Consider the following 22,644-nt stretch of genomic DNA (forward strand, 5'->3'; position numbering starts at 1 on the left):
CCTTTGACTAAAAGGAACCAAATATGTTCTTCAATGGCACTTTTATTTTTAAAAGTGCAGCGCATAGACAATGTTTGAGTTCCAGTGTCTATAGACGGTTATTTGTGTCCTTTTACCACTAACCAGACCAAAGAATAAATACAGACCGAAAGTTCACTTTGGTTCATGTGCGTAACTGTGACAATGCACATGCGTCATGAAACCATCTATAAGTATATTTTAATTACAATAGAAATTGTTAGTTTGTTCTTAAAGAACACCTATTTCATTGCTAAAAACAATGTTATTTTGTGTATTTTGTATAATACAATGTGTTTGCGTGGTTTTTGGTTAAAAACACATTATTTTCCAAATGCATTTTTGTAGCTCCCGATTTCACTCTCTTCCTGAAACGCATGGATTTTGTACAAAACTCATCGATTTGAAAAGTGCTGTGTCTCTGATTGGCCAGCTAATCTGTACGTTGTGATTGGCCTGAATACCTCTGACGTAAGCCGGAAATTTTGCTTACAATCCGTGTGTTTGTTGTAGTCCAAGAAAAGAGAATTATGTGGGAGAAGATAACTCGCATCATTGTTTACTTTGGGGTCTGTACCGTTTGCATAACGTTGACTGAAATAACCACTCGTTACAACCGAGGTATGCAGCAAAGCATTTGTGAAGCCACAACACGCACAACCTTGAGGCAGATGGGCTACAACAGCAGAAGACCCCACCGGGTACCACTCATCTCCACTACAAATAGGAAAAAGAGGCTACAATTTGCATGAGCTCACCAAAATTGTACAGTTGAAGACTGGAAAAATGTTGCCTGGTCTGATGAGTCTCGATTTCTGTTGAGACATTCAGATGGTAGAGTCCGAATTTGGCGTAAACAGAATGAGAACATGGATCCATAATGCCTTGTACCACTATGCAGGCTGTTGCTGGTGGTGTAATGGTGTAGGGGATGTTTTCTTGGCACACTTTAGGCCCCTTAGTGCCAATTGGGCATCGTTTAAATGCCACGGCCTACCTGAGCATTGTTTCTGACCATGTCCATCCCTTTATGACCACCATGTCCCAACAGCTTGCAAAATTGGACTTAATGGTTGAAAGCTTAGAAGTGGCACTTATGATCAACACCTAAGCAGTTATTTGGTTGAATGGTCATCTAAGAGTGACCAAACATTCAATATCCAATTGTGGAAGTCGACTGAAAAGTAAGATTACTTTTTATTTCTACAACGATTTGGTGTGAAATTGAATAAAACAACTAAAATTCATCCTATTCAAGGTTCAATAGAAGGTTATAGGTTATTATAGGTTCAATAGAATATGGATAGAAATGTCACCACATTCGTTGTACTGTAGAGTAAGGTCAATTTCCTTTATCATCTGAGTAAAAGAAAATGATTGATTACAATGCTGTATTTGTCGACTAGTTCAGCCCCCATATTTTACCACCAAGCAGTCCTAGGTGTATATGTATTATTTCAATCAAACACAGTACTGTATGAATTACATTAAATAATATCCTGGCTATTTTTATAATGGCATTGGATAGTGCCCCAATTTTATAGCTCCAAAAAGTGCATTAATCCATCCATCAAAACATCCATCGTTACAGTTATTAAATGTCTTCTGAAGTGACGCGATGGGTTTTTGTGAGAATGGGTCAGAGGAAAGTCCTTGCCGCCTGACCTCAGCTCTCTCGTGAACACACATATACGGCGGATGTGGTATAAAGTTTGAAGTGTCTACAAAAACCCATCGTTTTGCCTTGAAAGTCATTTAATAACTGTATATATTAGTTTATAATGGATGGGTGCACTTTTGAGCTTTTAAAAATAGGGCACTATCCAATGCCATTATAAAAAGAGCCGTGATATAATTAAATATAACTTTGATTGTGATTGAATAAAAGAAGAAAGTCATTTACACCTATGGCTTGGGAGGCTTGGTCAGGATGTTATTTAATATAACTGTGACTGTGTTCAGCTGGTGGAACAAAGTCATATAAACTTGGGATGGCTTGAGGGTGAGTAAAATATGGGCTAATTGTCACTTTGGGGCGAAATGTTCCTTTAGGGGTCTTGGAGATTGGATGGTCATTAATGACTGCTGCACATCTTCAACAGCGTTTTCATTATTCATATTAAATCAGTCTTGCCCGAGACGAGGGAAAATTCAGTGACAGAGAGACACCATTCTTTGTGTCAAGGTATTAACCATTAGGGGTTCTGTTCTCGGAAGAGGTCAATGTTTCTTTGTAGCATGTCAAAACTTAAGCTACAGCACTTTTAAATGCAATTAACATTACTCAAAGATGCCTGGAGATTGTATGCTATTTCTGTTACACATGTTCTGTAACTCTAAAGACTCTTTACGGGAAAATATGCTTCCTGTTGTCATTTATGAAGCCAGTCACATGGAAATAGGCGAGACAATAGGACGTTAAACAGGTCTGTTTACTTGGATCAAAGCGATGCAAAGCAGGTAGAGGGCATTATTTCTTCCTTTTAACTTCTTTATAAAACCTGCTCTGCAAAACATGAATGGACTTCTGACTGTTCCTGTCACAATGGAAAATATTAAGAACAGTTTTGGCTTTGTGTCTGAGGACACACAAGCCTACAATTTGTTCGGTTGCATTCATAAAAGCACAGTTGAGAGACTCGGGGGAAACATTTAATTGATTTTGGACTTGCAATTCCAACACCTAGAACTGTGAAATCACATAACCCAGATACTATACATCTCTGAGGAGTGGCAATACTTTCATTCAATTATTTTTTTTTACTAAAAAAATTAGATATGATTAGATAATGTGCTTAGTGGTAGAGGCATTGTGTTAGCAGCCCAAAAGGTCATGGGTTCGAACCAGGCATGAAAACGGGTCAGGGGTGAAAAAGGTGAGAAGAGTGCTCGAAGGGGCAACGTGGCCTCTGATGGGTCCCCAAGGTGGGGGGACTCCCCCAAAATAAATATTACGGCCTCATTAGGGGACATGCTTAACCTTAACTTGTTTATTCTTAAGGCATGTGATTGGCCAAGGACAAAAAAGAAGGAAGGAACCTAACATCCCAGCAGAAACCAAATAATATAACACCATAAGCACAAAAATACATTATGACCATTATTTCAATTATTCATTTCTGACGGACAATTTAGATTGTAAATTTAAAATGTAAACATTTGACTAGTAACAGAAACCATGTTTAATTAAATGGGTTGTTAAATCTGAAAAGCTGTAACAAGTAGCATTCCCTTACTATTTTACATCTGCAATAATTTTACTTTGCCATAATCTGACCATCAGTCGCAAGGCCATACAATTGTAAGTTGGCCTTGGAATAGGGTGGACCTGAAGGCCTATGTAATTTAAAATTACTTAATTTTACAAATATAGTACTGGTTAAATGAATTAAATTATGGTTTTTGAGTCATGGGTTGAATAATTTTTAGATCAGCAAAAAGGTGATGTGGGAAAATAAAATAAGAATAAATCAAGAATTGATAAGCATATAAAATAGATAAAACAAAGTTACAAATAAAGTAAGATCTAACAGTATTGCAGGGTGCGATTTGTGAAAAAAACAGAGGGGGGGATGTTTTCATAGGCGTCGATTTCGGTGACGGTGTTTTAACTTTTTTGACTGTTTTCAGTGGTTATGAAGAGCAATATGAGAGAGAAATTTGGTAATCATTGTCCGACCTAACAAAAATCCATTATAATATTATTATTATTTTTTTAAATATTTCTAATTAAAATATTTCTAATATTCAGAAATGCGCTCTCCACTCACGAGCTCTGATCGGAACAAACCCGAATCTCACTGTCTGCTAAACTTGCGCAGAAACCTCAAAATATAACCAGCTTTTTAAAATGGTTTTAAAACGAAACATTTAGACTATTTTAGCGCAAATTATGAGCTTATTGACGATTTTTTATCATTCTTGACATAATGCGTCTCTGTCCACAGCACATTTCAAAACATTTTAATTCATAAAAATAAATCATGAGAACATGAACTCATCACTGCATTTGCAGGAATTGTAAAATCTTTTTTCTTATTAACTCATGAAGCAGCCTAACGCAATATTTTTACTCTAATAGCTTTTCTTTCCCCACACATATGAACTGTGATCATGCACAACGAAAAAACACGCAAGAATTAAATCTTGAATGGCAAAACTACATGGCACAATGTAGTGTCAACTTAAACATAAATATGAACAATGGATTAATTGCAAAGTTAAACCATTACAGTAGAAACAGCTTTACTGCTGCTTTTAAAGTAATAACATTAACTTTACACCGCGATGCTGAGCTACAGTGAAATGATAGAAAAGACAGATGCATTATGTGTTAGTCAATTAGCCTCATTTGCGCAAACTGGACGCGCCCGCGCCTCGCTAAACGCCTCATCAGCATTTATCATATGTGTAACTTTGGCCATTCTCAGCGGTGTGACTGGGACACTAACTCTGCTTGTCATCATAAACAGATAATCAGATTGTTATGTTTATTCCCGCTTTATTAATATGCGGCTGAATATGCTGCCTTCCATCGTTTCGACACACAGCTCCATAAACATCTCGCAAGTGTTGATAGGCTATTACTCGTGAGGTGTAACTGGGTCTGTAACCAATCAGATAGCGCCGTGGGCGGGACATTGAGCAAGTCTGAAGAGTGATGAATACAGAGAGGCTGCGCGGCAGCTGTATCAGAGCCAAAGTAGCGTATTTTAAAATAAAATTGACTTTAATCAAACCACCGATCCGTGATAAGTTTTGTGATCCGTCTCCCACTAGTGTAGTAGCACTGATCACTTTGAGGGGGGTATAAATTTATCCCCACCGGGGATAAAAATAATTAAGCAGAGGCAGGGATATATTGACCAGAAAGGGGGAAATCCCACGCATCCCCCCCGGCAAATCGCACCCTGCAGTATTGATTAGAGAAACAGTATCAAATTAATATAACACTGTTTTCATTCTATAAATTAAATATAATTGATCTTTTTAAAGCTATCAAGGTGATTTTCCTTTTGTCTTCTGTAGTTTGACTAACATAATGACTCAAACATAAACATTTCTTATAAGATGAACTGTCCCTTTAACACCGGTGAAGAAGCGCTGATCTATACACTGACACATGATCAACTGCTCACTTATAATAAACGACTGTTTTAATGAGAATACTTGCAGAGACTGTGGTATTACAAGATAATTTGTGTGTATATCTCCTGTCAAGCCCAAAGAAATAATGTGTTTGCGTGATTTTTGAAACGCGCGTTTCAGTGCTTTTGAGTTTGCCCAAAAAACAGTTCACTTTAGCATCTTTGTCGCTCAAATAGTGTAAAATTGCTTAAATGTTACTGTAAACGATAAACTTTTTTATGAACAGTATTAGCAGTATTTTCTTATTAACAGCATTTCATGCAGTATTTTCCCGTTTTACTATATTTACATTTACGTACAGCAGTAGGCTAGTAACGTTAGACCAATGTAACTTACAAGCGAGGAGTTTGTCCATCATTCGTTCCAATCCATTCCAATAAAAAATCTTTCAGGTCACTTTGCAGTGTCAGTCTGTGTACTGTATGTTGTTTTAATTGAATCACGCCTTAGAATTCTGCAGTTATAGTTTTACAGCGTTTTGTGTCTTACACTTGACTTTACGTCCCGAAGGCAGTCGCTCTACGCATCATCATAAAGCATGTGAAGCATATGACGAAGTACACAGAAAAGACGGTTGACATCTCAGTAGCGCGAGAGCAGTACGAAAGTAGAGTCCTTATGACTTCTCGATTTACTCTCGTGGTACTTTGATGTCACCTGCCTGCCTGTCGGTTTTTGCAGCGCAGCACGAACTCAGACAAACCTAATGTCTGGGATACATGTCGGATGACGGCGAAGGGCGCCTTCAACAAACAACGCGCGCATACCCCCCCAAAAAAATTTTTTTCATCGAATCTACACGATTCACGTGGGTCACCTTTTTTGGCTTCAAAACGGCGAATTTCGCTGAAAGGTGAGGGATTCTCATGCCTGGTTCGAACCCAAAGAATGCACATACTGACAAAGAATAATATACATTGTAATGCACTGTACTGTCACTTTGGAGAAAAGCATTTGCCAAATGTGAATATCACATAAAAGGTTAACATTGGAAGTTTTTATAAGGGTTTTGGAAAATGTGAACTATTTTTATTGCCTTCTTTGTCAACTGCCTTGGTAGAATTTTTCCCATTCATTTTCTCCACATGAATTTTTTACACTATTAAAAGTTAAAAGGCAAGAACAAGCCTACTGTAGCCAGCTTTGAGATAAATTACAATATTCAACATTTTATTCTAATGGAAAATGACACGTACTATATACTAAATAAAAAGAATATTCAAACTAAATCCTATCAAGAGAGAATAATCTACTGATTCTATAAAGTATTGTGAATTATGCTACAATAAAAAAAATTTCACTCTTCAAGTCCACCCAAAATATGGAGCCTACTGACTTTTTATAGTAGAAATAAAAAAATACTATGGTCAAGTCAATGGGGACAATTTTTGGTTGTGAGCTACTCCTTTAAAAATAAGGTTTTGGGAATTTAGCTTATTCAACGTATCCCAAAATATATGCTTTTGTAGAAGCCAACATTCTGTGTGATCATATACTCTTAATAATGAAGGTGCTTCACAATGCCAGAGAGGAAGAACCATTTTTGGCGAATGGTTCCATGAAGAACCTTTAACATCTGAAAAACCCTTTCTGTTCAAAAAAGGTTATTTAGATTATGAAGAAATTATTCTTCTAAGAACCTTTGACTAAATGGGACTTTGGGAAACCAAAAAAGGTTCTTGTTATGGTATTGTTGTGAAGAACCTTTTAAAGGAACACGCCCACATTTTGGGAATTTAGCTTATTCACCGTATCCCCCAGAGTTAGATAAGTCCATACATACGCGCGGGGATGAAAAGGTGGCGTAACTCTGTCTAATGCGCCCCCCCCCCCCCAGCCGTATACATACAGGGAACTACATTCTCAGTGCTTCGCCTTCTGAGAATATAGTTCCCAGTATGTATACTATTAAAAAATTTCTATTTCTATAAATCCTATTTCATCAATTGCGCTGAAAATTCAGAGAAAACTCTAACATATAAACGTACAAAACACTGTGCAGCATGTTTACTTGCTAAAAAAAGCGGCGGACTCTGACATAATATTAGTTCACGTCCATATAAACTCGTTATTACTCTCGCTCGCGTTTAAATGACAGCAGAGAGACTCGCCCACCGTCTCACAGACCGCCCCCTCACAGTATTCAGGACAGAAGTGGTCAAAAGTGGACAAAAGAGACAGATTTAAATACCAGGTGTAAACGTACTGTAATGTGTCTCTCTCGTCCACTTGTGATCCGATTGATGAAAACACATATTAATACCAAGTGTAAACAGCCCCTATGTGACTATCCAAATAAATAGGAAAATGTTGGTGTTATTTTGTCACTTATTGGGAGCAGTATGCTAGCTGGAGCCATTTACTTCCAGTCTTTGTGCTAAGCTAAGCTGCATGGCGGGGATGCGTCATACAGAGTTACAGCACGCACAGAGATGAAAAAGGTATGTATGGACTTATCTAACTCTGGGGGATATGGTGAATAAGCTAAATTCCCAAAATGTGGGCTTTTTTCCTTTAAAGGGTTCTTCACAACAATACCATAACAAGAACCTTTTTTGGTTCCCCCAAGTTCCATTCAGTCAAAGGTTCTTTGACTTGAATTTCTTCATAATCTAAATAACCTTTTTGAAACAGAAAGGTTTTTCAGTTGTTAAAGGTTTTTCATGGAACCTTTCGCCAAAAATGGTTCTTCCTTTCTGGCATTGTGAAGCACCTTTATTATTAGAAGTATACTGTGGATGACATCACACAGAATGTTGGCTTCTACAAAAGCATATGTTTTACTGCATCCTTTAATTAGGGCCCGAGCACACCGGGGTGTGAGGACCCTATTGTTCTTCAAGGAGTTATTATTATTTTTTTTCTTTTTCTCCGACTTCAGCGGGACTTTAGAGGGCCTAAACATACTCGAAAACTCATGAAATTTTGCACAGATGTCAAGAGTGATGAAAATTTACATGTGGTGTATGCTTTAGAATTAGGCGTGAGAAAATGGCTCTATAGCGCCACCTACAAATTTTCAACGAAGCAGCCCTCGGACTGTGTTTGACGTACAATTACGAAATTCGGTACGCGTCTGTAGCATGACAAGACCTACAAAAAAGTCTCTTGGAGCGAAGCCGTAAACCAAACAGGAAGTCAGCTATTCTGAGTTATTTTTGTGATTTGGGCGCAGTTTTTGTCATTTCCAGGCGTCATACTTTAACTAACTCCTCCTACAGTTTTCGTCGGATCATCTTCATATTTGGTGAGTGTCATCTTAAGGCCTTTGTGATGCTAAATTGCGAAGGATTTGACTCTACGTAAAAATTTGTGTCGGTTCTGGCCCGACAAAGTTTGATGTTTTCCAATGAAACAGGAAGTTGCTGGAACTCATGCATACAGCGTCCGATCTGTCCCAAATTTCACATGATTGCTAAGAGTCCTGACCTGAACACATCTACATAACAATTTTCATTTATAGCCATAGCGCCACCAGCTGGCAACCTGAAGGAACATGTTTTAGCGCCACTTTCAAATATTGAATGAAGCAGCCCTTGGACTGTGTTTAACTTACATGTACGAATTTCGGTATGCTCATGTATTATTACAAGCCCTACAAAAAAGTCTCTTGGAGCAACGCCCTAAACCAAACAGGAAGTCAGCTATTTTGAATTATTTCTCAGATTTTGGCTCAGTTTTTCTCATTTCCAGCAGTCATACTTTAACTAACTCCTCCTACAGTTTTCGTCGGATCATCATCATATTTGGCGAGTGTCATCTTAAGGCCTTTGTGATGCTAAATTGCGAAGGATTTGATTCTATATTAAATTTTGTGTCTGTTTCGGCCAGCCAAAGTTTGATGTTTCGCTATGAAACAGGTTGCTGGAACTCAGGCATACAGTGTCCGATCTGTCCCAAACTTCACATGATTGCTAAGAGTCATGACCTGAACACATCTACATGTCAATAGTCACTTATGGTTATAGCGCCACCAGCTGGCAACAGGAAGTGACATGTTTACAATGATTATCCAATGTCTGATCTGTCCCAAACTTCACATGATTAATAAGAGTCCTGGAGTGAACACACACTGTAAAAAATTACCGTTAATTTACGGCCTAATTTTACGGTACTGAACTGTTTTATAAATTTACAGTTTCTTGCCGTAAATGGTTGCATGAGAGGTGAGCGTGGGGGAGGAACTGCACTGAAATTACTGAGTGGTATGTGTTGGCCACTTATTAATATGCATTTTCTGTCTGGACTTGTATTATAAAGACTGAATAATTTTGAAACGTCATCAGTAGATGGCCAGGTACTGTTCCAATTCAAAGTTAACTTCTAGCAAAGAACAGTTAAAATCCTAGATGTGTTCCTACATCATACCATTAATCGAGGACCCTTATGAAAATTAACCATGTTGTCTTGCTTTATTGATTGGCAAAACATGGTTTTACTACAGTAAACGTCTGTTTTGGACTGCATAACTCCTTTAATATAACCATAAATAATGTCAATAAAAAGGTCTGTTCATTCAATAAACCGGGCAAAATCTGTATGAACGTATACGTAGAAATAATATTGAGGACACACTGCACGATAATGAAACCTTTAGTTTGATTAAAAGTCGATTAATATTTCTGTTTTTATTAAATAAATATTCTATGTTGGCTCTAAACAGGCAACTTTCTTTCTTGGAAGCAGCACTGGCAGAAGCACTTTACTTTCATCTTTTATATCTTTATTTACTTTTATTATGTTATTATTGGCGGAGGCGCGTAAGGCGCGTGTCCGTATACCGAATGCTTTGATCACGTGATTATTCAAACCAGGAGACGCGCAATCTGGATTAACCGCTGTTCTCCTCAGACGAGTGTTTTGGTGGTATTATGAGGTAAGTTTCTTTACATTCGTGGTTACTTTACTGAAATTAGTTCACAGTGATGTTTATTCAGTTGTCAGTATATTTCGATATGTCTAATTTAATAAACCTTGATGTTGACCGTTGGTTCGTGTCGTTCGAGCGCTGAGTGGGGTGAGCTGAGCTCGGCGCAGCTGTGAGCTAATGGAGATCTTTTATTTGTCTTTATATCTTCTATAAAAATGTGTTATGCATGTTCTTAAAAGTATTTAACATAGTTAAGTTAATTATAACGCAAGTTTTCTCCAAGTATTGCAATGTGGGCTTAGTTCAGCTCCCGCCTAGATTGACTTAGCTCGTGAGTTTACGTTAGTGGAGATCTTTTAACTTATTTGTTTTTTTTTATATCTTTTATAAAAATGTGTTGTGCTTGTTGTTAAATGTATTTGACATAGTTTAGTTAATTATAACGCAGGTTAACTACAAGTATTGCAATATGGGATTTGTTCAACAGGTCCCTCTTATGAAAAACAATGTTATCGTTTTACAGTAAACTTAAACGAGTTAAAGGCCATTCTGAATTAATAACTGTCGTATATTTATGGTTACTTCTTTCAGATCCCTTTCTTGGTGTGTCTTGATGTTTTATATTGGCTAAAGACAAGAGTAAGTATTACTTGGTTTATATTTGCACAGGCACCAGAATCAAACACAAGTCAAGTGCTCAAAAGTGAAATAGCATGTTGGTCTTTATAATGCAATGGATAAATGAAATCGCAATAACTAATGAAATAGTCAGACCTCATTTTGACTTGATGTTTGAGCGAAGTCAGAACACAGCTCATTCACACAAATCAAATCACTTTCAAACTTAAAGGGATAGTTCACGCAAAAATAAACATTATGTTATCATTTACTCAGACTCATGTTGTTCAAAACCTGTATGAGTTTCTTTACTCCATTGAACACAAAAGAAGATAATTTGATAAATGATGAAGCGCACAGTAGATTGTACCCATTGACTTATATAGTAGGAATAAATACTATGGAAGTCAATGGGTACAGTCTACTGTGTGGTTACCATCATTTATCAAAATATCTTTTTTGTGTTCAACAAAATAAAGAAACTCAAACAGGCTTTGAGGCTGTGTAAATGATAACAAAATGTTTATTTTTGGGTAAACTATCCCTTTAAGTTTGAAAGTAGGAGTACATTTCATGCATTCTCAGCACTCTACTAAAATGGCATTTTGAGAAGCTTGATAAATATGGACGCAGGTGTCTAACTTGATATTAACTTCAGTTTTTACCTTTCCTAACAGTATGTCTGCAAATGCTGGTTCCATGTCACATGGCTTATTCAAGACTAGATCTACAAAAAAACACTGCAGGTGAGTCGTCATCATCATGAGAAAGGTGCTCACTGCGATGTTTAATAGCAGGTTGCGAAACAACTTCATACGTGCATACCACCACCTACTGTATCGGGAGCCCCATATAGTGTATATGTGCCCTCATACAGTAGTTGGCAACCCGCTATTAAACATTAGATGAATAAGAAGGTAATGTTAATGCGCGTATTGCTCTGGGGATAGTGTTGTATTATGGCGCTTTTCCATTGCATAGTACTCCACGGTTTAGTTTGGTTTGGGTTGGGTCATCTCACCTCACTTTGGTGTGGTTAGCTTTTCCATCGAGTTTAGTAACACTTCGGAGTGGGAGGGATTATAGGCGTGTCGTTATATTTGCGCTACCTACTGTGACATCATACAAGTGAGAGCGTCGCTGTACATTCCCATATATTTATTTATTTCTCAGTCCACCACAAAATTAAAATTGGCCACCACAAATACATGTTTGCACATCGCGTTTATCACTACTTATGTCTCACATGACAGTTTCTGTATAAACACCCGACCCGTGGCGTCAGTCGAATGCGCTGCACTGAGCCTCATTGAAGTTGCATTTAAGCATATATAATGCTGACGTGCTCGTGTTCCGCCACAAACTGCAAGTCTGGAAAAGACTGTTATGGTGTCCCTGATTCTCAACCTGTGGATGTTTTTCATCGCTAAATGGGAGTTTGGAAACTTATACAGGGCTCAAAATTAACTTTTTTATTTGGTAGCACCGGTGCTCCCAACTTTAAAGAGTTAGGAGCACCAGCAAAAATTTAGGCGCATCCATCCAAAAATTAAAAAGCACCACAACTACAATGTAAATGTTAATAGATTTATTTTATAAAAAATAAAACACCACCACCGGGCTTTACACATCCCATGGCCAGCATTTAAAATTTGGTCTTCTATTTGTTTTTTTGTTGTTTTTTTGCTGCATAGATTCCTAAATTAATACCCAAATGCTGTTTAAATAATATAGCAGCAATAATAATTTAACAATTACAGGTAACATGATTAAGATTACAATAGAAAATCTAGCAAACACGTAAAACACTGATTAATTGTGACATTACAAAAGTGACCCTAATATAGAAGGCTAATATATATTATTATTGATAACTGCATTACCAGGATGCTATTTCTACTAAATAGGCAATGTTTTAAAAAAATACAACAAAAACATACCATCAGCATTGTCATGTTGCACATCAACATGGACCACAAGGATGTTGGTCGGATGTCCATTCACCAGCGCATGCGCACGTACACTATCAAACACTCTTTGACAGACAGGTCGGTGTCTCCATCAATAATGAACAAATTTATCACGACACGTCTTGTGTTTTTGGCACTTTCGCCATGTTTAAGCAAGGTACGTTTGGCGCTTAAAATGTTTTGATTCCGCCACCAACGCCGTTTTACAGGATTTACAGTAAACACAGTAAGTTACATCGAGCCATTTTCATAGCGGAGCCACTCGTAATCTTTATGCCACTCTCTCCGAAAGGTTTAACGTCAACTCGTATTTTCCGGTGGTGGAGTTGCATTTGAATCCGGATCATCGTCATTAATTACAGTAATAACATTGGCTGTAATCGGCTTGTTCTTGTCATGCTCGCGGTTCGTCTTTTCACATTTCCGCGCTTCATGTACCAACGTAGCACGGCAACAAGGAATGACTGACGCTCATATTAGCCAATCTGCGGTCTTCATTAAACGCAAGAACTTAATGGTGAAATTTGATTAGTTATGTAACGTTGGAGAGAACACTGAATCTGGGACAGCACCAGCACGCAGCATCACAATCAAGTCGCACCACAACAAAATGGGCAGTCGCACAAATGCTCCCAAATATATTTTAAGGTCGCACAGATTAAATTTCGGTCGCATATGCGACCAAAATGGTCGCAATTTCGAGCCCTGTTATAGCAGAGCAGATGACAACATGTTTGCTTGAGACAGCGCAGGCTAGCACTGAGGTAAAGCTAATCTTTTACATCATAGCGATGACGTGACGATTCTCTCAGACCAATCAGTGATTTACAGTGTTTTCGCGTCACGTTTGGTATCAGCTCGGGTGGCTTGGAACCCCAACCGAGGTGGTACGAAAAAGTATCAGGTACTACGCACTGCACCCAGTGGAAAAGCTCCCAAAAGTAAGCTGACCCGACCCAAACTAAACCAAACCGTGGGGTACTATGCAATAAAAAACTGCCATTTGAGGTTAAAAAAAATTATATAAATACTGTTTGGTTTTTAACACAAACCAATTGTTTCATTTCTTAGTATATTAATGTGTTGTCATAAGCCACATGGTTTAATTTGGATTTGTCTGTGCATTTTTTTTTCTCTATCAGATTTTGTTACCATCAACTTGCATTATACAACTGACAGACTGAAACGGTTGGACTCAAAAATCTACATTTGTGTTCCACTGGAGAAACAAAGTCACCTACATCTTGGATGGCCTGGGGGTAAGCTGATAAACATAAAAAAATAATTTTAAGATGAACTATAGCTTTAACTTCGAGCCGATGCTAGAGTTATTTAAGTAAATGTCCAGGGATCAGGGAACATTTTCTGACTTTTAACCCCAAAAAAGTGCATTCATCCTTCACATAGGTAATCCACACGGCTCCAATAGGTTAATAAAGGTCTTCTGGGGTAATGGTTGTGATTGTGTAAGAAATATATTTTAAACTTTATAAACTGTATTAACTAGCTTCCAGTGACGGCACCATCTTGGACTCACATGATTCACACGAGTTTTAACGTAGTGAGCACTCGTTGACATGGGTATGTTGTGCAGTTACTCTTGAGTCCAAGATGGCGTCATTACCGGAATCACTTAGGGTGTACTCACTTTTGCACTCACGAAGTAATATATATTGAGTTATGTTTGTAAACAAACCGTTCATGAGCCCCACTCACTTCCATAGTAGGAAACAAGAATACTATGGAAGTGAATGGGGTTCATGAACGGTTTGTCTACAAACATTTCTCAAAATATATTCCTTCATGTTCATCGGAACAAAAATATTTAATCAGGTTTGTAACAACATGAGCGTGAGTAAATGATGAGAGACACACTATTACTGCCACGTGTAGTGTTAAATTTACTTTTTTATGTTTATCTTTCAGACTACCTGACCTGTTCCTGTTAAGAGCTAGTCACTCTTTGTGGAATGTTCCTGGACCATTTTTTCCCAAGTTTTTACAAAAGTTTTTTCAATGACCTCAAAATTGATGTGTAAAAATAATAATAAACTTGAATTTGTTTAAATATGTCTATAGACTGGGTTATTTTTGCACAAACCTATTTGGTAATTTTATGGTTCCTCATCTTATCTTTGCCATTCTATTATTTAATTGCAAAGCAGCAATTTAGAATACGGTAATTAAACAGTAGGATTACAGTATGCAGCTGGAAACCCTGCTGCCAGTATTTTACCGTAAATTTAAAGAACAACCGTAATTTAGAATACGGTAATGAAACCGTAGGATTACGGTACACAGCTAAAACAGGCTTACGGTATTATACTATTAATTTACAGAACAGCCGTAATTTAGAATACGGTAATGAAACCGTAAAATTACGGTTCACTGCTGGAACCCCAGCTGCCAGTACTTTACCGTAAAATTACGGCGAAATTTTTTACATAGTCACTTATGGTTATAGCGCCACCAGCTGGCAACAGGAAGTGACATGTTTACACTGATTATGCAATGTCTGATCTGTCCCAAACTTCACATGATTAATAAGAGTCCTGGAGTGAACACATCTACATGTCAATAGTCACTTATGGTTATAGCGCCACCAGCTGGCAAGAGGAAGTGACATGTTTACAATGATTATCCAATGTCTGATCTGTCCCAAACTTCACATGATTAATAAGAGTCCTGGAGTGAACACATCTACATGTCATTAGTCACTTATGGTTATAGCGCCACCAGCTGGCAACAGGAAGTGACATGTTTACAATGATTATCCAATGTCTGATCTGTCCCAAACTTCACATGATTAATAAGAGTCCTGGAGTGAACACATCTACATGTCAATAGTCACTTATGGTTATAGCGCCACCAGCTGGCAACAGGAAGTGACATGTTTACACTGATTATGCAATGTCCGATCTTTCCCTAACTTCACATGATTAATAAGAGTCCTGGACTGAACACATCTACATGTCAATAGTCACTTATGGTTATAGCGCCACCAGCTGACAACAGGAAGTGACATGTTTACACTGATTATGCAATGTCTGATCTGTCCCAAACTTCACATGATTAATAAGAGTCCTGGACTGAACACATCTACATGTCAATAGTCACTTATGGTTATAGCGCCACCAGCTGACAACAGGAAGTGACATGTTTACACTGATTATGCAATATCCGATCTTTCCCTAACTTCACATGATTAATAAGAGTCCTGGACTGAACACATCTACATGTCAATAGTCACCAGTGTTGGGCAAGTTACTAAAAAATTAGTAATTAGTTACAGTTACTAATTACTTCTTTTAAAAGTAACTGAATTACTCTACCGGTTACTGTATATCAAAAGTAATTAGTTACTTAGAAAAGTAACTTTTAAGTTACTTTTATGTCTGCTTTTTAAATGTAAATATGAACAGTACTGAACACTGCATGAAAAGTGGAATTTTCGTCAGAATGTGGCACTGTAGATTGTTGTGAAACTCCAAGTATACGACTGCGCATGACAATTTGCAGCCAACACCGAAAACTGCCGTAAGTTGTCAGAAGTTGCCGTGGGTCTTGCTCTGAAGTTGTCCCCCCTTCCCCTAATTCTAGGGGAGGCTTTAACATGTAAATGAACATGGTGTGAGCTATACAAATGCAAATCAGGGTAGCAGCTGGGGGAGTTTTACTCAGGTGACATTCTGAGAGGTTTTAAACTTTAATTTTAATAAAATCTCTGGTATCAGTATAGCCAAATTACAAACTCTTAAATTGTAGCTTGAATTGATTATTTTCAAAGTATGCTACACTGTTAACCCAGATATTGTCTTAATGATGTAAACATTACTTAATATTTTGAGTTTTGGACATATACTTATATTATACCCATAATCCTTTGTCCCTGAATATTATGATTATTTAAGCTTTTTTACAGAATTAAGAACTAATAAGAACTTTAACTACTTAAATATTTGTTAAAATGTCATAGAGGTTTATGCTCTAATATTATTAATGTTGTTTAGTTTTAAATGATAAATTACCTTTTTTGTTAATGAAAGTCACTGTTCAGGTGATCAGTGTTTATTGACATAAACAGCACATTGTATTGTATTTTTCGCAGTTTTGTGTGTGTTCAGTGGAGAATCAAGTTTATTCAATGACTGACTTAGTCATGAGTTTTGTGTTATAATACCATTTATAACACTAAGAGAATTATAATTATAAATGAATTAAAAATAGAAAATCTTTCAACTCAGTTAACTAAGCGGAGATGTTGGACAGAGTAATTCAAAATCATCTTTAGGTTTAATGACAATCATTTATCAAAATATTTTCTTCATCATTTATCACAATACTTTCAAAATATTTTTCCCTAATTTTTTTTAACTATCCCTTTAAGTAGATTCAGTTTGTCCAGGCTAACAGTATATATTAATATCTCTGTCATTAGCAATAACCAATGTTAGGTAAAAAAAAGATACACAAAACAATTTATTTCAACAATTTTAATTGTTTTAACAGACTTTTAATCAGGCTCAATTTGTGCATTCTATGCAAACAACATGTCAAACAACAAAATGTCTGTCTGGAAGGGAATGAAGCAAGGAAACTTGTGCAATTACATCACAGCTCAAATACTGTGCATAGTGGCATGACTACAGTTATTGAATTCACATACTGGTAATCCTGCCATACTTGTCCATCATATACATCTCCTAACACACCCTTTGGCATTTCCCGCTTTCGCCTTTCATCTAATTTCTCTTCAAATCCAAGTCTTTTAACAAGTCCTCCCAGAGACTACACAACACTCTTGTATCAGTAAGAACGTATTGGATGGACATACTCTTCACCGCTTTCTTAGCAAGGCAGAGCCACATTTCTTCCTTAATGCAGACCTCTGCTGTGGGTGATTGTAGAATGGGATGTGATCACAAGTCCTGCAAACCTTTGTACCATCCCGTCTGAGCTCATAGGTTTCAGTAAGCATGTACACTGTCATACATTTTGGACAACCCACATACTGTAAGAAGTCGTCACGGAGGATACCAGTCAATTTCATCATGCCCAAAAGTTTCATTAACAAGTGTTCTGGTTTTTCACTTCTGGCCTGATCACTTCCATGCTCCTCCCCATCTTGTATGTGAGGATAGGGTTCACTCTGCTCCTCAGCAAGGATTTCCCCCTCTTCATCCACATAGTCATCCTATGAAATTTTAAAGGACATATTTAAAACACATGCAATGCACATACTCAGCACCACCATTAGACCATTAGAGATGGAAAAGCCCATCGTTAATATGGCCATTTGAGATTGAAAAGTCCATCATGAATGTGGCCATTTGAGATTGAAAAGCCCATCGTTATTCGTTAATATGGTCATTTGAGATTTAAAAAGAACATAATATGTTCATTTCTCATCAATAGGGCCATTTGAGTATGAAAAGATTTGAAAACTGTAGTTGAAAAAGATCATGTGCATCTCAAACAGCTAGCTTTAGTGCAATGAACCAGTTAAGTACTTTGTGGGAACTTCATCCACTTCAACTTCATTTTAGGATTTTTTAATACTTTATAAAGTGTGTTTATACTTTAGTTGCTTTCATTAGTTAACTAACAGAAATTTAAGAGTGGAAAACAATCATGTGGGTGAAAATTGTTAGGTTTTCCCATTTCAGCTCTGGATTAGCATGTATTGAACTTTATACTAGTATATCCAAATGTAATTTCATGCTTACCACACAACAGGAGATGTCCAGGAAAAGACGAATGCTTTGGTCATCTGCTGTTTCGTCTGAAAAACAACAAACAGAAGATAACGTTATGCATTATAACGCGATATTCCTATTCAATTATAATTTACTATTAAAATAACAACAACAGTGATAATCAACCACATTTAACTCCAACCTTTTTGTTTAACTTGTTGATTTTATTTTACTTTACTTGTTGATATGTTTTAGTATTGTTTAAAATGATAACATACGTAAAGCAAGCCAAGCTTATATAAAAAATATGTATTTATGCTCACCGTTGTCTGAACTGAAATTCGCTGGGTGCGTTTCTTCAAATTCTTCAATCACTTCTTTTTCTGGGTCCTCGGAGTGCATTTCACTTTCACCAATCTCTCTAACTCCAGTAAAGTGATCTTCCGGGTCTTTACACATGACGGGACATCACTCACAGCGTGTTCATGACTGGATAGCAGCAGGCTCTGTACATTATCTGACGTAGCCCTTTTGGATTTTTTTCTCCCAAACTCCATTTTTTAAATAGCGCTTTCTGTGGTCAAAATACTGTGTATGACACACTTCAGTGTTGCAATGTTTACAGAAGCGCCGAGGTCGTTTCTTCAGTCTTGGGACTTACATCTTTCAACTGACAGCACACTGTGTTGATTTCACACAGAGCTTCCGGCATATCGCGTTTGTTGTTTATATCATACGCATGCGCACACGTCTCACAAGATTTTCCTTATATCAATAACCTCGCATGTGATTGGAGGAGCCCGACAGGCTTCTCGCCTTCGTCCAATCATGTGCGAGGTCATGGTCACGGCTCACACAGCAGTGTCGACAAGCGTAACAGACGTTTGGTTTGGTGTTTGTAACTCTCCAAGAAGAGCAGACGGGTGCACAATCCCAAGATTGCGGTAAGAATAATTTTATGTATAAGCATATTTTTTGAAGTAGCCCAAGCTGTGTGTTTTATAACTAAGAGGTATTTTTGTCTTGTAATTTACAGGAGGCTGTACGGCGTCTCTGAGGCACACTGCAGGCGCTATGAACCAGAGCAAAGGTAACGTTACGATTTAAAGAATATGTTTTTATTCTTGTATAAGGAAATAGATACGTTAATAGATCCGAGCTTAAACCCACACATTTTGTTTTCACAGACTAACGTCGCCTCATAACAAAGCCGTGACCTCCGATTTGCTTGGGGCTATTTCAGCAAGTCCAGATTTACTGCTGAGAATGACGACATTGTTTGTAAGTATAACTTCTAATGTTTTTCCTCATTTCTTGTTTAATTGTACCGTGACTCTTTTTATTAATACCAGTCTCATTTAATTGTTTTCCAGCTGCCCGTAAGACGTATTATGAGTCGGTACGCCGGAGTTTCAGATACAAACAACCTGAACTCGCATCGCAGGCGGAAAATGCGAAAAGTCGATCCAGAAGAAAAATGGTAAGATTTATTATATTAGATCAGTTTTTTGTCAATGTGAGTATTTTTCAGGTCACTTATTGTCTTTGTGCAAAAGACTCAGACGGAAGAGGACTTTTATTTTGATAGTGATGATCGCTCATACGGCGCACCGGCGGAAGAGCGCTAGTTCTAAACGGTGCTGCATATTAATGCATGTTTGTCTCGCTGTGTTAAGAATTCTGGACACATGAATCGGTTTGCTGTTGAGACAAGCACCAGATTGTGATGCTGTGTGTTCATGTGCGTGTGATCAGAGTGAGTACAGTTCGATGTGTATATGTTTTCACTCTAAATGTCCGTCATTATTAGTGCTCACGTGCTATCAGCTAAACAGTCATATTAAGCTGTATTTAACTCACTTCATATTAATGTTCATCAATGTGTTCATGCTTAATAATGTCAGTTATATTACATATGATGTATAAATACTGATAATGATGTAAATGTGTCATCTGAGACACGTCTGTTTATATGCTATTGTTATAATATATGAGGGGAGAAGCTATAGATATTTCTTAATGTAATGAATGTTTAAGTGCAGTAGTGTTACTCTGGGAATCCTTTGATTATGTGTTGCAGGGAAACCACATCTCACACCTCTACCTGCATTAATCTGGGAAAACTCTCAAATACAGCCACTCATTCATCTCCATTACTACATGCCATGCAACAAAGCCCATGCATACAGCTCTGACTTGCCTCTATTAAAGGAGCATCCCTCAGCCTGTGCACTGCCCTGTTAAAGGACCACTGCAACCATTATCATGACCCACATCAACGCCTGCTCTGCTCTTCTTTAAGTTGTGCTCTCATTCAGAGTTCTGCTGTGTGCTTCCTCTTACATAGTGAATGTTGGCTCTCCCCTCTGATACATGTTCTCTGGTGTGCCGAATAAAAGGCTCAAGTTGATTAATCTCTCTGTCTGTTGTGTTCTGACCGACACCCTGGTACACTGTTATATCCATACGCAACTAGCCCCTACACTTCAGGTCAGCCTTCGCTACAGTCTTTATTGATTGTATTACAGTTGCTGGAAGCGAGACGAAGTGTGCTGGCTGAGGATGAGATGGACATTTGGAAGTGCGCCACCATAGATCTCATATCTGATGAGGAATACGGCATTGTTGGCGGGGTGTCTGGATGGATTGTGCGGCCACCGCCCTCTCGCAGCCTGGAACTCTCCGAGCTCTGTGCCACGCTGCAATCCAGATTAGAGGCGATACCAAAGTACCGGGCAACTCACCATATACGTGTGAAAAAGTGACTTTTTTACAACGTTTTTGAGGTTTTTTTTCAACACTTTGATCACTTTGAAAAAGATTTTTAGGGATCTTTCCCGAACGTCTTAGGCACTTTTTGACGTGTTTGTAGTACAATATAAGAGACATTATGCTGCTTTGTACATAGTTGTGTGTTTATAAATAAAGCTCTTTCTTTGAATAAACAGCTGTGTGTTTATAAATAAACCTCTTTGTTTTCTCTTATATTCCTTGATGTTGTGAATAATGTAGTACATAGCACAATGACATTAATATATAAAAAATGATAACATAAATTATTTATTATTATTATTGGGGTTTACATTTATAATGAGCCAGGGTGCCCAATAACCCCCCTCTTTAGAGTAACGGCCCGACTTGAATTTACTCACTCGGTATTGGCTGAAGCCACTACTTTTAAACAAGAAAAATCCCTTTTGATTGGTTTGAAGTGATCTGCCACCCATTCACGGGGGATTTTACTTGTTTAAAAGTTGTGGCTTCAGCCAATACTGAGTGATTACATTCAAGTGGGCCGTTACTCTAGTTTTGCTGCTATTCACATGCTAATTAGGCCAGAGACGCTCTAACTGGCCGGCAGAGGTTTCGCTGCTATTCATATGCTAATTAGAGGCATCGCACCCGCGCGGGGCTCTCCACCTACGTCATGGTTCGTTTATGACAATTTGTGACACAGACAAACGCGAAGCTCGCTGCTGGTAAATTGAGGAAAGCTGCCGAAAATTCGGGAGATTTTCGGGAGCCTACAGGCGCTTACGGGGACGAAAATCCCACTTTTCATGCAGTGGAACAGTCAAACAGTAAAATGATATGGGCTATTTTACACATAAGACTCTAATATATCACATACTGTAGGAGCCTATTTTGCTTTAGATTCAACCTTTGAATATTTTTGTTAGAAATTATCTTAATATTTAAACTTAGTTTATTTATGTATATCATTTAGACCATTTAGACAAATATTCTGCATGTTTACAAAAATATAAAATGTGTTAAAATTGTGTAGTGTCTCTTTAAAAATTTGGAGACAATTGTGTCAACATGTCAAATTTTCTAAAATAAATTATAATTTTTCTGATTTCATATTTATTTTAATAAGTTAGAAACGTCTCCGCTGTGTCCTGCTGACAGGCACGATGCGTGTGCAGCAGATGAGGCAAATTATGGGTCCTCCGAAGGTTAGACCGTCTCATTTCAGTTCTCTTCGCGAACTTCTGAGCGCCTTGAATGGGCAAGTGCTCACCTTTTATTGCATGCTTAGTAGGGTGCAGCACTTGAATTGGAACACAGCTTGTGAAGCTTGCCACAGGGACTGCGCTCTTTGGTCATATATTGTTTGTTTTCTGTTGGATTTAAATGATACACAGGATTAAAGGAAGATATTTATTCAGAAAACGGAGTAGGCTACGTGGATTGTTTTGTCGGACGGACACAGAGCGAGTGGATTGTTTTGTCAGATGGACACAGAGCGAGTGGATTTTTTGTTCGGATACGGAGAGACTGAAACTAAAACTAAAAGCGAGCTCACACATACTATGGAGTT

General features: G+C 37.7%; 1 protein-coding gene and 1 long non-coding RNA gene across 2 annotated transcripts in view; one reads left to right on the forward strand and one right to left on the reverse strand.

Annotated features, from left to right (window-relative positions):
• htr1fa (5-hydroxytryptamine (serotonin) receptor 1Fa) overlaps nt 1-22,644 on the reverse strand; it is a 52,617-nt gene that overhangs the window by 27,441 nt on the left and 2,532 nt on the right. The window lies entirely within an intron of this gene.
• On the forward strand, nt 9,360-14,646 carry LOC135782847 (uncharacterized). Its single transcript, XR_010545514.2, has 5 exons — nt 9,360-10,042; nt 10,628-10,675; nt 11,332-11,400; nt 13,767-13,883; nt 14,551-14,646. It is a non-coding gene; the product is annotated as an uncharacterized lncRNA (long non-coding RNA).

Source organism: Paramisgurnus dabryanus, chromosome 15 (assembly GCF_030506205.2).
Source record: "Paramisgurnus dabryanus chromosome 15, PD_genome_1.1, whole genome shotgun sequence".
Lineage (NCBI taxonomy): Eukaryota > Metazoa > Chordata > Actinopteri > Cypriniformes > Cobitidae > Paramisgurnus > Paramisgurnus dabryanus.